This window comes from Bos grunniens, chromosome 18, assembly GCF_055505025.1.
Source record: "Bos grunniens cultivar Pamir isolate PY7600 chromosome 18, Bosgru_T2T1.0, whole genome shotgun sequence".
Taxonomy (NCBI): Eukaryota; Metazoa; Chordata; class Mammalia; order Artiodactyla; family Bovidae; genus Bos; species Bos grunniens.
Window position 1 is genome coordinate 4,459,056 of NC_141182.1, and position 14,245 is coordinate 4,473,300.

The 14,245-nt window shown below is 39.8% G+C and overlaps 1 long non-coding RNA gene across 1 annotated transcript in view; it reads right to left on the minus strand.

The window, feature by feature from the left end:
* Positions 1 to 3,654: 3,654 nt before the first annotated feature.
* Positions 3,655 to 14,245, minus strand: part of LOC147352955 (uncharacterized) — a 31,537-nt gene continuing 20,946 nt past the window's right edge. Inside the window, exons 2-3 of the long non-coding RNA XR_015145268.1 lie at positions 6,422 to 6,477; positions 3,655 to 4,302 (exon numbers count right to left, since the gene is read on the minus strand). This is a non-coding gene — a long non-coding RNA (uncharacterized LOC147352955). The remainder of the gene's footprint in view (positions 4,303 to 6,421; positions 6,478 to 14,245) is intronic.

Here is a 14,245-nt window from a genome sequence, read left to right on the forward strand (position 1 = left end):
GGCCCTACTATATAGTAAAGGGGCTTATAATTAATATCCTGTAATAAACCACAATGAAAAAAAATGTATATACACACACATATATATAACTGAATCACTCTGCTGTACACCAGAAACATTGTAAGTCAACTATACCTCAATAAAAAATAAATTTTAAAAATATGCATATAGTTTCTGATGAGAGAAGGGTATCTATCACTACCTTGAAGGAGGCCAAATACTATTCCAAAATGCTCTGGTGCAACTGACGATTCATGGAGTACGAATCAACACAGGAAATGGAAGCTACATGTCAGCCTACAACACAGCATCAAATATTCTAATTGTATTACATCCCTGGGTTTAAATAAAGTCAGTAGGTTTAAATTGTTCTGCATCAGCAGACACTGCTGCTCTGTTACCTTTTTTCAAAGTTATGCTGCTATTACTGAATATCAGGCAAAAACAAACATAGACGCCAATAAGAATGTCAAATATAAAAGGGAATTTTGCTAAGGACAGTGTTGTGTACCAAAATGAGCAACGACATATTTTTCATCAAAAAATAAGCACTGCAAATAGCCTCAAAATGGAAAGCATCTTTGGTCATCATATACTCTCATTTTAAATATCCTAAGATAAATGTCAAGAAAGTTAATTTCACCATATTTCACAATTTAGGCTACTGTTGAGAAATCTTTAATGACAATGAACTTTTTCTTTGAATGTAAAACTAGCTCATCATTTTGGGTGTGTTTGGTTTTATTTTTGTCTTGGCCTAAGTCTAAGGATCTGGTATGATCATCTTTTGGTTTTGGAGGAAAACAAGAAGTCTATAGAGTGACTCTAGACAGCCCACCCAGTAAATGGAAAAGCCATCTAAGGACTTATTGAAAAAAAAAAAAAAACTAACTTAGGCTAACGCCTGGACACTCCACCTGCTCACTGAACCAGGTAAACAGAATAGGGTGCTAGATCTTCCTGGCCAGACCCAGTTTTCCAAACATAAACCCCTTAAGCAATGGCACTTGAACCTCAGTCCTTCACATGTCTCTTAATCTTTGAGAAGACATACTCTGCATTCCACCAGAGACCATCATGGCCTAATATGGAAGGTAAACAACTGAGACCTAAGGGATTCACTTTCTGTCAACTAACTGCATCTGAAAGTTGATTCATATTTGAATTTACAACGATCACAATCCCTCAGGTTTTTCCAATTTCGTTCCTTTCAATCCACAACCCCTTAACCCTGTGCATCTTCACTTGTTCCTTCTGATTAAGTACATTTTTAGGAAAAAAAAAAAAAAATCACATGGACATTAAAGAAAATAAACATGGCTTAAAAGGAAATTCAAAGAATGGAAAAATGTACTTGTTACAAAGTAAGTTATCACTTGCTGTCCAAGATTTCCATTCCCTGAGGCCCTCTCTATAACAACCAGTTACCACTGGCATCTCCTTCCAGAAACAGCCCCAGATAAACATGCACACAGGTGGTGGTTGTTCAGCTGCTAAGTCATATCTGACTCTTTGGAACCCCATGGACTGCAGCACGCCAGGCTCCTGTCTTCCACTATCTGCTAGAGTTCACCAGGCTCCCCTGTCCTCCACTGTCTTCCGGAGTTTGCTCACATTCATGTCCACTGAGTCGGTGATGCTATCTAACCGTCTCATCCTCTGCCACCCCCTTCTCCTTTGCCATGTCTTTCCCAGCATCAAGGTCTCCAGTGAGTCAGCTTTTGGCATCAGGTGGCCAGAGTACTGGAGCTTCAGCTTCAGCATCAGTCCTTCCAATGAATATTCAAGGTTGATTTCTTTTAGGATTGACTGGTTTGATCTCCTTGCAGTCCAAGGGACTCTCAAGAGTCTTCTGCAGCACCACAAGTGAAAGCATCAATTCAGCCTTCGTTATGTCCAACTCTTACATCCATACATGACTACTGAAAAAACCATAGCTTTAACTATATGGACCTCTGTCAGCAAACTGATGTCTCTGTTGTGTTTATGTAAATGTGGAGCCCTTGGCGTTTTTTTTCTTACAAAATGAGAACCTATCTACTTTCAGTGACTTTCTTTGTGTACTCAGTAAGTGAACATAAAGATTTATGTGAAGGATATTATTATTTGTCTCTATTATCATATTCTTGAATGGACCCTGGGGAATTATTCAAACTTTCCAAGGTCACACCTAAAAATATTATAGAAGTATCACCTATGTCTTCATCCAGATGTTGAAGAACAAACTGAAGGAGAGAACAAGCTTTAGCGCTCCACTGCCAACTCTCCCCACCCCGGCAGATATTAATTAGCTCTCAAGGGGCTGTGAACTCACTTAACCATATTGTTACACTGCCCACAATTTTTCACCCTAGCACCTTGCGATATAAGTCAGAAGCACCAAGAAACTCGAACATCTGCAGAGTCATTTCCTCAGTTACCCTGAACTGTAATTTTTATTGATCTTTCCCCTATTCCTCCAGGCTTAAAGAGAGAAAAAGAAAAGACATTTATAACTTACGGTTTCTTACATACAAAATGCTCCAGCCGTAAGTCTTTACTCAGTGGGAACACTGAGAATAACAAAATATAGGTAGCGATAAAGGCTTTTAAAAACTGCAAGGCAGGGTATCATGGGCCACAGATTCTCATCTCTCACCAGTGGACTTTCAAACTAAAGTTCAAAGACACACCATGGCAACGTGTGCCTACGTGTCACACAGGCCATGTCTGTGTGTGTGAATAGCACAGTGACCGAGTTGGTCTCTGCAGGGGCTTCCATCTGTCTAACGCACCGACACTCCGACTTCTCCTACGTGTCTGGAGCTCTAGCTTTCCTGCATGAGAATCACTGACACGAAATTTAATGAACACAGTCAGTGGCCCAGATTACTTCTCACTGCTACATAAACTTCCAAGAGTACCTACCATACGTTTTCCCTTCTCTAGGCTTCTACTCTTGGCTCCTCCTGCAGCTGTATTTCATTTCCTATTACTACTGCATATTGTTTGCATATGTGTTCATGCTTTTGAGTAAATGAATAACCCAATTTAAAAAATCCATTCAAAGTGAAAGTTGCTCAGTTGAGTCCAACTCTTTGTTACTCCATGGACTGTAGTCCATGGAATTCTCTAAGCCAGAATACTAGAATGGGAAGCCTTTCCCTTCTCCAGGGGAATCTTCCCAACCCAGGGAACGAATCCAGGTCTTCCACATTGCAGGTGGATTCTTTACCAGCTGAGCCATAAGGAAAACCCCCAAAACTGCATTAACCATCACTTAACCAATGCTTTATGCTGAATTGTGTATAACATGGCCATTGAGTGAGTATGTGCATGCTAAGTTGCTTCAGTTGTGTCCGTCTCTTTGCATCCCTATGGACTGCAGCCCACCAGGCTCCTCTATCCATGGGATTCTCCAGGCAAGAATTCTGGAGTGGGGTGCCATACCCTCCCCTCCAGGGGATCTTCCTGACCCAGGGATCTAACCCATGTCTCTTACATTTCCTGCACTGGCAGGCAGATTCTTTACCACCTACTTAGTCTAGGGACAATTTCACATGATTCTGTTTGATAAAAAATATACGCAGGCCATTTTTTGGAAGATAAGAATACAAAAATGAGCTACATAAGCTCAAAGCTGAAATCAGAATTTATCACAGATTTGATATGTATTCAACCATTGGTGAAATGATAGGATTTTATTTATAAAATGTAGAAAATAAGAAAACAGATTCAGTTCAGTTGCTCAGTCGTCTCCACTTCTTTGTGACCCCATAGACTGCAGCATGCCAGGCTTCCCTGTCCATCGCCATCTCCTAGAGTTTACTCAAACTCATGTCCATTGAGTCAATGATGCCATTCAACCATCTCATCCTCTGTCATCCCCTTCTCATCCTGCCTTCAATCTTTCCTACCATCAGCGTCTTTTCAAATGAGTCCGTTCTTCACATCAGGTGGCCAAAGCACTGGAGTTTCAGCTTCAGCATGAGTCCTTACAATGAGTATCCAGGACTGATCTCCTTTAGGATGGACTGGTTGGATCTCCTTGCAGTCCAAGGGACTCTCAAGAGTCTTCTCCAACACCACAATTCAAAAGCATCAATTCTTCAGCACTCAGCTTTCTTTATATAAGTTAATTATAATTTAATTGTGGATATATCTGCAGTTGTAGGTACATTCCCATTTTTGTGAAATGTCTGTATTTCAAACTTTTGTGATGATGCCATTTCTGAACCCAGCACTGATCCCTTAATTTGCCACTACACATCCTCCATCCCTGCAACAATGCACATCTTCTGGACACAGCTGCTGGTTTGCTGCCTGCAGGAAGTGAATACCACCAATGTTGTCACATGTGTGCATAAAACTTGATTCATCATATTTTAGATAAGGAAAAACAAACAAATATTACAATTATATCTGTAATGTGTAGTTATTCTAATAACTATGGGTATTTAGGGCATAAAATGAATCCCCAGATGCAATCTAACATATATTTTGTGTGTGTTCACTTTTGCTAACTAGATAATTAACATTGCTCTGATCAACTTTGCATGTCCTCCAAAATGTAAGATCTAGAAAACTTCAAATATTTGGAAACTTATGTTTTATAAAACTTCAAGATTTTCATCCATTATATGAGTCACTATGCTTCATATAGTATCAGATATTGTATGAATAATGCTATGATAATCATATTTTCCATTTAGAAATTACCTACCATGTCCCATTTAGTCCTTAAAAGAACCCTGTAAGGTCAATATCATTACTAAGGCAGGAAACTGACACCCAGGGAAGCTACACCCAAGTACTTGTATGGCATATGGGATCCAAACCTACTGCAGACAAACTCTTTTTCTGTGGCAAGGAGTGAAGTAAAGGTCACAGGCCTTTACTACTGTTATAGCAACATCAGAAGAAGTGGGGAGAACACTGTTTTTGTTTGTGTTGTTATAGTCTTGGTGAAGGAATACAATTGGCCTAACGAGGCATGTGCTCACTCCAGGTCCAATCAGTCATTTCAGCCACATGCATATGGTATGACTGCTGGTCAGACTGAGATCATATACCCACCCTGTGGTCAATGACTAAAACTGAATGAAGTCCCTCCAGCATTCTACGCGATGAATGGTGGGGTGAAGCTCCCCATAGAAAGGTGAGCGATCTTACCACTGGAAGGCTGAGAGAGATACATGACTGACTCTCTCTCTCTCACACACACACCTTCAAATTCCATTAGCATGCTTCCTGTTAAGAAGTGGATCTAAGTTCCCTAGATACAGATCTGGTTCTGCGCCTGCCTGACCAATGGAATATGCTAAGAGTGATGCTGTCCAGTTTCTGGTCCAAAAAAGCAGCTACTGGCTGCCACTCTATCACTTGGAATGCCCATTCCTGGGAAGCAACCACAGTGTTACTTTCACCCTTTTTTTGTACAGAACACATGCACTATGCTCAGCACCTTCTTCACAGCCCTCTAAGTACCAGCATAATGCCACGCATGCTGTGTTCCTCTCTCCATGAGATTCTCCAGGCAAAAATACTGGAGTGGGTAGCCAATCCCTTCTCCAGGAATGGCTGAGTATTCCCCACTCAGAGACTGAACCTTAGTCTCCTGCATTACAGGCAGATTCTTCACTGTCTGAACCACGAGGGAGCCCCTATACATTGAGAAGGAATGGCACCAAGAACATAAGCAAACTGCAGAAATAGGTCTTCAACTGAGCTGAACGTGGTCTCTATTAGGACCCTCAGCACAGCCTCTTTGCATTAAATAGAACCCAACTCTTCCTTTTTCTGGGGAACTAGAAGGTGGGTGGGGGGAATGCTTTCTGAACTTTAAATATAAGCATGCTAAAACATTTGGAAAATTAAGCTAAAAACCATCAACAGTAGTTAATTCTGGAGGGTAAGTCCTGGGGTTTGAGGAAACCACTGATTTCTACATGTTATATCATTTTTGTTTCTTACCAAGAATATAGATTAATTTTATAATACATTAAATTAGCTCTAGTAAGGAAATTCACCAAAATGTTAACAGCAAGAGTCTTAATTATAGGACTATGAGAGTTTTATATTGGCATTTAATATCTAAGTAATATACTGATGAGTGAATAAGTGAAGGCGCTCAGTCACGTCCAACTCTTTGCAACCCCGTGGACTGTAGCCCCCCAGGTTCCTCCGTCCATGGGATTCTCCAGGCAAGAATACTGGAGTGGGTTTGCTATTTCCTACTCCAGGGAATATACTGATAGTGAAAATATATTCCTCTACAGTTCTCAAAGAATTTAATTTTGAATTCTCACTAAGATTCAAATCTTACATAAGAGGAAAAAAATAGTGTACATTATCTGGATGTCATGAAAAAAAAAAAAAAAAACAACTGTAATATACCAAGCTCAGATTTACATACTCAGAGGAAGTTTACATGTCTGCTCACCTGCTCCCACATGCACCAGGAACCACCACGGAGAAGCTCTGCTCGAGGACATAGAACTGGAAAGAAAAACACAAATCACTCCCTGATTAAACCCTGTTACTCCTGAAGCTTTTGTTTTGCCAAAGGAGCATTTCTCAGACAGAAGTCTGGAACATGTCCTTCTTCATTTTCCTGGTTAAGTGGAAGAGCCATTCGTGTCTGCTTGAGGCTCAAGCACTGCTAAGCGATACTAAAGCTTTGATACTTCCATAGGCATGAAAGCCTATGTAAAAGGTAGAAAATTAGTTAATAAGGGATTTTGGATTCTCTTCAGTAATAACTGAAAATTTTCTCTGAGCACAGAATTTCAGGAAGTTCACACTCTGCTTCCTGATTTTCTATCAGTAGATCGAGTCATTTTTCAGTGCAAATTACAGTTATCAGAGATTAAGCATATTCTTCATTCATTTGGGTATTCAACCTACAGCTAAAGGGCAGTTACCACCTGACAGGCATTCTACTAAAGAACTATGAAGTGCGATGATATACAACGAATGGCTCTTACTCTTAACTAAATGTCCAAAAGGATGTTCTCCTGTCAACCATGGCTATGTTTGTTGCCGACTCAGCTATAACCTCTGCTCTCTATAAGGCAAACACACAGAAAAACAGAGTATGTAGGTGTTTGCAGGGGCTAAGGAGTGGGAAAAATAAAGAGATGTTGGTTGAAGGATACAAACTTCCAGATATAAGATCAATTCTAGAGATGTACAGCATGTTGATTATCATTAATAATAATGGTGTACTTGAAATTTACTAAGACAGTAGACCTTATGTGTTCTACCACACACAAAATAGTAAACTATGTAAGGTGATGGATATGTTCCTCAACTTCAGTGCATGGTGATTTCACATATACAAATTTTCACACGGTATACCTTCAGTTCAGTTCAGTCGCTCAGTCGTGTCCGACTCTTTGTGACCCCATGAATCGCAGTATGCCAGGCCTCCCTGTCCATCACCAACTCCCAGAGTTCACCAAAACTCATGTGCATCGAGTCGGTGATGCCATCCAGCCATCTCATCCTCTGTCGTCCCCTTCTCCTCCTGCCCCCAATCCCTCTTAGCATCAGGGTTTTTCCCAATCAGTCAACTCTTCACATGAGGTGGCCAAAGTTTTGGAGTTTCAGCCTCAGCATCAGTCCTTCCAATGAACACCCAGGACTGGTCTCCTTTATGATGGACTGGTTGGATCTCCTTGCAGTCCAAGGAACTCTCAAGAGTCTTCTCCAACACCACAATTCAAAGACATCAATTCTTCAGTGTTCACCTTTCTTTATAGTCCAACTCTCACATCCATACATGACCACAGGAAAAACCATACCCTTGAATAGACGAACTTTTGTTGGCAAAGTAATATCTCTGCTTTTTAATATGCTTTCTAGGTTGGTCATGACTTTCCTTCCAAGGAGTAAGCATCTTTTAATTTCATGGCTGCAATCACCATCTGCAGTGATTTTGGAGCCCCAAAAAATAGTCTGTCACTGTTTACACTGTTTCCCCATCTATTTCCCATGAAGTGATGGGACCAGATGCCATGATCTTCGTTTTCTGAATGTTGAGCTTTAAGCCAACTTTTTCACTCTCCTCTTTCACTATCATTAAGAGGCTTTTGAGTTCCTCTTCACTTTCTACCATAAGGGTGGTGTCATCTGCATATCTGAGGTTATTGATATTTCTCCCGGCAATCTTGATTTCAGCTTGTGTTTCTTCCAGTCCAGCGTTTCTCATGATGTACTCTGCATATAAGTTAAATAAACAGGGTGACAATATACAGCCTTGACATACTCCTTTTCCTATATGGAACCAGTCTGTTGTTCCATGTCCAGTTCTAACTGTTGCTTCCTGACCTGCATACAAATTTCTCAAGAGGCAGATCAAGTGGTTTGGTATTCCCATCTCTTTCAGAATTTTCCACAGTTTCTTGTGATCCACACAGTCAAAGGCTTTGGCATAGTCAATAAAGCAGAAATAGATGTTTTTCTGGAACTCTCTTGCTTTTTTGATAATCCAGTGGATGTTGGCAATTTGATCTCTGGTTCCTCTGCCTTTTCTAAAACCAGCTTGAACATCAGGAAGTTCACAGTTCACATATTGCTGAAGCCTGGCTTGGAGAATTTTGAGCATTACTTTACTAGCACGTGAGATGAGTGCAATTGTGCGGTAGTTTGAGCATTCTCTGGCATTGCCTTTCTTCGGGATTGGAATGAAAACTGACCTTTTCCAGTCCTGTGGCCACTGCTGAGTTTTCAAATTTGCTGGCCCATTGAGTGCAGCACTTTCACAGCATCATCTATCAGGATTTGGAAGAGCTCAACTGGAATTCCATCACCTCCACTAGCTTTGTTCGTAGTGATGCTTTCTAAGGCCCACTTGACTTCACATTCCAGGATATCTGGCTCTAGGTCAGTGATCACACCATCGTGATTATCTGGGTCGTGAAGATCTTTTTTGTACAGTTCTTCTGTGTATTCTTGCCATCTCTTCTTAATATCTTCTGCTTCCTTTAGGTCCATACCATTTCTGTCCTTTATCGAGCCCATCTTTGCATGAAATGTTCCTTTGGTATCTCTGATTTTCTTGAACTGATCCCTAGTCTTTCCCATTCTGTTCTATTTCTTTGCACTGATCGCTGAAGAAGGCTTTCTTATCTCTTCTTGCTATTCTTTGGAACTCTGCATTCAGATGCTTATATCTTTCCTTTTCTCCTTTGCTTTTCGCTTCTCTTCTTTTCACAGCTATTTGTAAGGCCTCCCCAGACAGCCATTTTGCTTTTTTGCCTTTCTTTTCCATGGGGATGGTCTTGATCCCTGCCTCCTGTACAATGTCACGAACCTCATTCCATAGTTCATCAGGCACTCTATCTATCAGATCTAGGCCCTTAAATCTATTTCTCACTTCCACTGTATAATCATAAGGGATTTGATTTAGGTCATACCTGAATGGTCTAGTGGTTTTCCCTACTTTCTTCAATTTAAGTCTGAATTTGGCAATAAGGAGTTCATGGACTGAGCCACAGTCAGCTCCCGGTCTTGTTTTTGCTGACTGTATAGAACTTCTCCATCTTTGGCTGCAAAGAATATAATCAATCTGATTTTGGTGTTGACCATCTGGTGATGTCCATGTGTAGAGCCTTCTCTTGTGTTGTTGGAAGAGGGTGTTTGCTATGACCAGTGCGTTCTCTTGGCAAAACTGTATTAGCCTTTGCCCTGCTTCATTCTGTATTCCAAGGCCAAATTTGCCTGTTACTCATACACAATTTGTATTTTCAATCATATCTAAATGAAGCTGGAAGGAAAGACACTATAGACATCACAGAAACTTCATCAAAGAATATTTACAGAGGGACTTCCTGTGGTCCAGTGGCTAAGACTCTGCACAGGGGGCCCAGGTTCGATCCATGGTCGGGAAACCAGATCCTACATACTGCAACTAAGAGTTTGGTGCCTAACTAAAGATCCCACATACCACAACAAAGATCGAAGATCCTGCATACCACAACCAGACCCAGAGCAGCCAATAAATGAATAAATAAATTTTTAAAAAGCAGATATACAGATGGCAAATAAGCATGTGATAAAGAGTCTCCATATCACAAGTCATCTGGGAAATGGAAATTAAACAGACCTATTCCAACAGCCAAAACCCAGAACACTCATAACACCAAATGCTGGTGAGGGTATGGAACAGAAATTCTCAGTCACTGCAAGTGGGGTGCAAAATGGTAGAGCCACTTTGGAAGACAGTTTGACACTTTCTTATAAAACTAAACATACTTCTATCATATGATCCAGCAATCACACTCCTTGCTATTTACACCCCCACCAAAAAACGTTGAAAACATTTGTGCACACAGAAATCTGCATGCCAATGTTTACGGCAGCTCTATTCACAACTGTCAGAACTTGGAAAGAACCAAGATGTCCTTCAGTAGGTGAAAGAGTAAATAAACTTTTGCATGTCCAGACAACTGAATATTATTCAGCACTAAAAAGAAATAGGCTACCAAGCCCTGAAAAGACATGAAGGAAACTTACATGCATATAACTGAGTGAAATAAGGCAATCTGAAAAAGTTACTTACTGTGTGATTCCAACCATGTGACTTTGTCGGGGATTTCAGTGGAGGGGGACCATAAAGAAAGCTGAGCACCAAAGAATTGACTTTTTGAACCGTAGTGTTGGAGAAAACTCTGAGTCCCTTGGACTGCAAGAAGATCAAACCAGTCAATCCTAAGGGAAATCAGTCCTGAATATTCATTAGAAGGACTGAGGCTGAAGCTCCTTTGGCCACCTGATGCGAAGTGACTCATTGGAAAAGACCCTGATGCTGGGAAAGACTGAAGGCAGGAGAAGGGGACGACAGAGGATGAGATGACTGGATGGTATCACCAACTCAATGGACATGAGTTTGAGCAAACTCTGAGAGTTGGTGATGGACAGGGAAGCCTGGCAGGCTGCAGTCCACAGGGTCCCAAAGAGTCAGACATGACTGAGCGACTGAACTGAACTCAGGGGAAGGGCAGTGAGAATGGGAAGCACAAAGGATCATTAAGGCAGTGAACCTATTCTGTATGATATGGCAATAGTAGGTACATGTTATTAGGCATTTGTCCAAACTCAGAAAATGTACATCGCCAAGAATGAACCCTAAGGTAAACTGCAGAATCTGAGCAAGAATGATGTAGATTGATCGATGTAGATTAATCCACTGCAAAAAACTGACCGCTCCATGGAGGATGCTGATGGGGTAGAGGGTGGTGGTTGTATGTATGTTGGAACAGGGTTGATACACGAACTCAGTATTTTCTGCTCAACTTTTAGTGAACCTAATACTGCTCTTTAAAAACCTAGTAATTTTTTTTTGTTTAAAGTAGAGGCAAAATGTTGACAGTCATCATCTCTGAGCAGTGAAAATGTGGCTGGTTTTTTCTTTTTATACTTTTCTGCATTTTCAAAATTAACCACTAGAATTTACTAAATGTAGAAATTCTCTATTTCAAAAAATTGTGTATGTACTGATTGATATCTGAGGACTTTTACCCCTTCTCTTAATTCCTACTGGGCTACTCTAATCTTCCATAAACTCATGACTTAACTACTTACTGCAAGAGCACCCAAACAAGATTCCTCACAGTCAATCTATGCTCCAGTTCATCCTACATATGTGCCACATACTGTTCTTCCTTACACACCATTTCATGATGCTACTGCATTATTTTCTTCAAAACATCTGCTGTATCCACTGTCTTCTTCTTAAACCCCTCTCATCTATTCAGGGCTGCTGCACTCTCCCTCCTCACATACACATCCCTGCACTCATCTTCAAATGCTCCAATCCACAGTGATTGTTTATATTGTCATTTTAGATTTTAAAAAAAAGAGCAAAGACCAAGATTTTAGGAAATGACTGTAAACTTACATGCACCGTATTTTGGTTTCAATGTCTGTGTGTTCACGATGCTATCTTCTCAACCAGATTTTAAACCCTGTCATCTCAGGGACCATGTGTTGTTACACTTGCCTTCTATTATCAGCTCTACTTTGATGGGTGAAATGAAATGATAAATGGAACTTGCTTTAAAATACTCTAGCAAAACCACATATGGAGACAGATCTAAAAAGGATGGACACAATATTGATCTTTGCTGAATGTAGATGTTGATTATGTGTGGATTTTTAAAAATACAATTTCCCTAGTTTGTGTGATTTAAAATTTTTCATAATACTAAGTTCTGAAAAAGGAACTATGAAGCATTTAAAAGAAATATTATATTTCTTAAACTTTAAATTATTAAAAAGATTTGGTTTCAATATCACTCTAAGTCATGTCCTAAATTCCTTTCCAAACTTCAATCAAACCCATTCCTTTTGTACATATATGCTTTTACTTTTAATAGAAACCATTTAGCTTATATAGAAGTTCCTACTGAAGTAATTCATAAAATATTTTTCATTTATATAAAGTATGCAAAGGTTAAATAATCTAAAAATTAATTTGGAAAATAAACTGCCTGACAGTGGCATTATTTTTTCACTGTTCAAAGAAAAAATGAACCCCCTCTCTTTATTTCACATCATTTACATATACTGACCTTAATCTGGGTCACGTAATGGTAATATTATTGCAGTTAGCATGATTAATTCACTTATTTGTTTATTTAGTTTGTAAATCATTTTAATTAAACAGAAATGTCAAGGGACTTGAGCCCTGGCATTTAAAGCTTAAAAAAAAAATGAAATGAGGTGGAAAGATCATTTTAATCATGGGAAAAATATGGGACTTCTGGAAAGCATTTTTTCACACTGAAATCACAATTAAAAAAACTCTGACCCCTTCCCCCAACAAGCCCTCATTAATTGTGATAAATGCAAGTTTATAAAAGTGCCAGAGTCCCTACTGAGAAACTAGAAAAAATTGGGCTCACAGAGTCTCAGTAGAGACCCCCTTCACCAGACATTTCTTCATCTACTGACAGCAGAAGCATAAGCAGAAAAGAACATGCAGTCACTCACACGTGCCTTTAAACAGGCGAGATGCCTTCCACCCAACTGATCCTCATAATCTGTCAGGCTTTTCAAACACCTGATAGTGTGATCGCCAGCCCCAAAACTCTGTACAAGGGCTTATCTCCCCAGACCTCATTTCTTCACTTCCTAAACTTAGATAATGACAGTATGGACCTCATCCAGTTGGGCTTATTAAGTAAGATAATGTATGTGGAATGCTCACAGTGCCTGGCATTAAAAAAAAAAAAAAAACCATTCAAAATTGAATATAAAAAAATAGAACTTCAGTAATTATAAAATTAAGTTTTTCTTCTATTTATTGTCATCACTTGAGGTTCTGGGTCTAGCTCAAGAAAGACAATATGATTCTGTAGGTGGAATTCTTGACCCCCAAACCCCTGAACCACACGTCCTCTTTCCTGGGCCTCCCCACTTCAACCCGCCAAGAGGAGGGTGTGGTAAGAGACAATCTCAGGAACCAGCTGTGGTGCCCAATTTAAGAAAAAAAAAAAATGTAAAGTGACAAATTCAGAATTATATGCAAATGTGTGTACTTATTTAGAATGACAAGAGAAATTATAAAAATTATCTATAAAAATCTGGAAAATACCACCAAATGCCACAAAATCCAAACACATGATATTTTCATTAATTAGGTGCCTAACACACATCCAGAAAATATCTTTCTGCTTTTTTCGTGTAACCATACTCTTTGATTGCTTTCTTATATAGCAACAATTTTGTCATTCCATGTTCTCTAGAAAGAATAGAATGTTAATTTAGTCCTTCCTCTAGTATGTTTGATCTAATTTTTTCTTATTTTGATGGTTGCTGTTCATAAAACATGCAACTTCACATACAGACGTACCTTCTGTTTTCAGCAGCACTACTAGAGGAGAGTTGCCTCACAAACGTAGAAATTCTGATAAATTCAATTTCACACTGTTAACCAAAAGAATGTGGAGAGCTTTTATAATTTTATATGCTGCATATATGCTTGCGAAAAAATGAGAGATTAGAGAAACATGCCTGAGGTTCTGCAGCTGGCAGACTGCTGAGCTGGGACTCCATTCCTGGCAGCCAGCACTGGTTTCTGTTCACGTGTCTACGCCACCACCTTCACCAATGCAACACTATGCCTTCCAACCTAATCCCCGAGCCTCTGACGCCTCCATCATCCATGAAGAGGAGGGCGAGAGGGAGGAAGGCAAACTAGCACCTGCAGACCTTTTGCTGCATTTGGCACCTTCCTCATCTCCTTTATTCCTAAAAGGAA